A 3,251-nucleotide genomic window follows, 5' to 3' on the forward strand; every position below is an offset into this window, starting at 1 on the left:
GAACTGTAGTATTTTTCCTTTAAATGATCATCAGAAGACGATCGAAAGACCAAATATTACTCGTCCAATTAGAAAAATCAGACAAAACGATACTCAATTAAATTGTTCAGAACCTTCACGAGGCAGTAGCTGAAGCGGTTTGACAATTCTAAGAGATGGGTTCTTTTCATCACTGTTTTTGCGAAACCGATTGGTGAAGCTTCCAAGCAAAAGTTTTCAAGTCACATTAAGTGCATTTCTTTTTTCTGGTTAAAGTAGTGGATTTATGTTAATAACAAATTAAAGAGCGTCATTACGAACAGTACAGCTCCTTAGAGCAAATAAGTTCTTAAAGCGAGCCAAAATATTACTAGTACTAGTAGTTTTCCTAACAGGATATAAGAACTATCCCTCTAGCAAAACAAAGCAAAATAAAGGAGGGGTAGGCAGAAAGTTAAGTTCTCTAAAACATGCTCGCTTCATTCCTTCCATAGCCAAATCGTCTGCAGCTGCGTTGGTTTTCCCTAAAGGTGTGACTGATCTCCAAAACATCAAATGCACACTTCAAGTATCAGAAACGTGGCAGAAGATAATAATGATTCTCTAATACACAACATGTAACTCCGTATTACCACATTAAAGGTTCTCACTGAATTTTACTAAAACTAAAATCTTGACAAGAGAAAATGACGAAAAATGGTCTTTCGGGTTTAAAGGTTAGATTTATTTAAGTCCCTTGAATTTCACTAAACACAAAAAACAACCATATGCATTTTTGGTCGCTATTAATCTATAAGTCGATGGAAAATTTTAACTTTAACAGAAGGCTTGTAGCTTGCTTTGCATGTGTGACTAGACCGAAACAAAGATAAAGACAAAGCTGCACACAAGCAGGGGAATCATGAAAACTATAAGCAGTGTTTACACATTTCAAAGAGAACCGGTAAATTTATTCTTTTGACTCCTGAATGTACTTGTATGAACCACGCACCGGTATAGAGGAATATATTAGTACTACTGCTGTATTTCATTTTCTAAAGAAACCTCCAATGTGCTTAAGAGGTAAGGCTTACCCAGTCAGAAGAAAAACTACTGGTACTACCCATTGGACGATTTAACCACCTTTGACTTCACCTGAGGCAACAAAAAAACAAGTAGTAGTTGCTTAGGAAAACTTATGACCAAAACAATCAAGACAGAATGCAGGGTGACAAATATTTCATACATATAGAAGCATCATGATATGTTACACAAGAGGAGTTGTCTATTAGACGTCTCACCTAAACCATTAGAGCAAAACAATCCAACGCCTAACTGAAAAATAGGTAAGCACAAAGGCCATTGATAATAGAGGAAGAACTAGTTCAACAGAGAACAAATAGCCCCGACTCGTTAATAAGAATAATCTAGAGTACAAAGTGTGTTATTCAGGAAAGGAATGTAAAATCTGCTAGTTTACTGAACAATTTGATATAAAGAACAAACTTACATTTCGCTTGGAAGCAATGCAATTGCAATTCTAAGGGGGAGAGAAACTTACATAACACCTCGCATTGAAGTGGAAGCGTGAGATACGGACCCGGGTTTAGAGGTTTGTTCTGGCAGGAATATTCCTGGACCTTAAACTCGACACTTAGATCAAAGGTGCATGTAGACACGAGAGAATGGTGGTTCCTGGAAGAGTAGACGATAGCCACAAAGAACCTTCGGCATGAACCCTTCTTTCCTAGATAACGAATAGAGTAAAGAGCAAGTTTATCGTTAAGAACATCTCGGTGAACAGTGTTTGTTACGTCAACCTCACATATAATTCTTCCTTCATCAACTTTATTGTCGGGGACAGGCTCCAAATCATGAATGATTAGCAAAAATTTTGACTTGTTCCTTCCGAATGAGTACAAGTGATTTTCTACGATTACAAAATGATCCCACCAAGATGATTTCAAAAGATGATGCCTGAGAGGTGTCAATGGTTTTCCAATGGTATTGGTATAGGTATACCAAGTCTAATCCTTGAAGCTGAAAGCAAGAAGAACGCAGCTGTCAGGCGCCTTTAGATATAGGGTGGTCTCGTTTGAATGACCACCGTCAACAATCAGAGTGGCAAGTTTATAGGTAACTACAGGATACAAAAGGGTATTGGGTAGAGGTAGTGAAACCCATCTTTTAGAAAGATAACTCATATTCAGCATCTCAAAGTGTGGCTGTCCGCCCTCGGGAATATCAAAAGAGATCACATAAAGCCAGTGATCAATGAAGAAGACGAGTGGGTAACACGTGGGAGCTTTCAACTTTGGGATGTTGTCCATCCATTTCCTCTTGGGAATATCATAAACTTTGATTTCTACAGCATACAATAAATAACCAACAAATACAGCATGGCTATTCTTCTTTTTATCTACCTCCTAGTCCTGTAACAACAATTCAAAATTCAACATTGTTACCTCCTAGCTAGTCCAATAAAAATAATTCAAAATTCAATATTGTTACCTCTTAGTCCTATAACAACAATTCAAAATTCAATATTGTTTCTGGTATAAGGGTTTAACAAAATACTCAGCATCTCACCTGAGGTGTGCGTGAGAGACAATATTGTTTCGGATCGGCTGCCGATCCGATCTCAACAAACAATCTGCTTCTTTTCGTCTCATGCTTCCACTTAAATAGCAAAAATAAACCTAATTCTCTCATTTGATTCCTTCCCACTAATTACTTTCCCTTTTCGTGATTTGGCAGAGTGTACAAGAATAATGCAAAATATGATATATTAGTAATATTTGTATTATTGATGCTTATATTAGTTATGTTTGTATATTTTTATGTATTGTTCAGTTTAATGTATTAAAAATAATATAAATTAATAATTTTTAAAAAGATTTTTTTTATAAAAATATCTTTCATATATATGTTGGGAAGGTTATAAAAAAAATTTTGAAGGATAATGTTGTCTTTAATCACATTAATGTATGTATTGGATCCATTGTATTGCTAATATCATAGATTTTGAGATATTAATAATATACACCTCAATATACAATAGAGTGTACAACTAGTGCAAGTATTAGTTATACATAGATTACAAAAGTATATCAAACAATGTATTAGTAATACACATTAAATTAATACATGCATGAGTTTTCCAATACACTCTACCAAATGACCCCTTAGTATTTACTTATTATTTTGTGAATAATAATAATTTCTATTTTTAATCTCTAATATCTAATAAATTAAAAGTGTAAAAAACTTAATTTGAAATTTTTATCTTTTAT

The 3,251-nt window shown here is 34.5% G+C and overlaps 1 long non-coding RNA gene across 1 annotated transcript; it reads right to left on the minus strand.

The window, feature by feature from the left end:
* Positions 1-249: 249 nt before the first annotated feature.
* Positions 250-2,672, minus strand: LOC107874854. Its single transcript, XR_001675621.2, has 4 exons — positions 2,548-2,672; positions 1,520-2,390; positions 1,053-1,113; positions 250-515 (listed from the first exon to the last, which is right to left on the minus strand). It is a non-coding gene; the product is annotated as an uncharacterized LOC107874854 (long non-coding RNA).
* Positions 2,673-3,251: the final 579 nt, after the last annotated feature.

Source organism: Capsicum annuum, chromosome 6 (genome assembly GCF_002878395.1).
Source record: "Capsicum annuum cultivar UCD-10X-F1 chromosome 6, UCD10Xv1.1, whole genome shotgun sequence".
Classification (NCBI taxonomy): domain Eukaryota; kingdom Viridiplantae; phylum Streptophyta; class Magnoliopsida; order Solanales; family Solanaceae; genus Capsicum; species Capsicum annuum.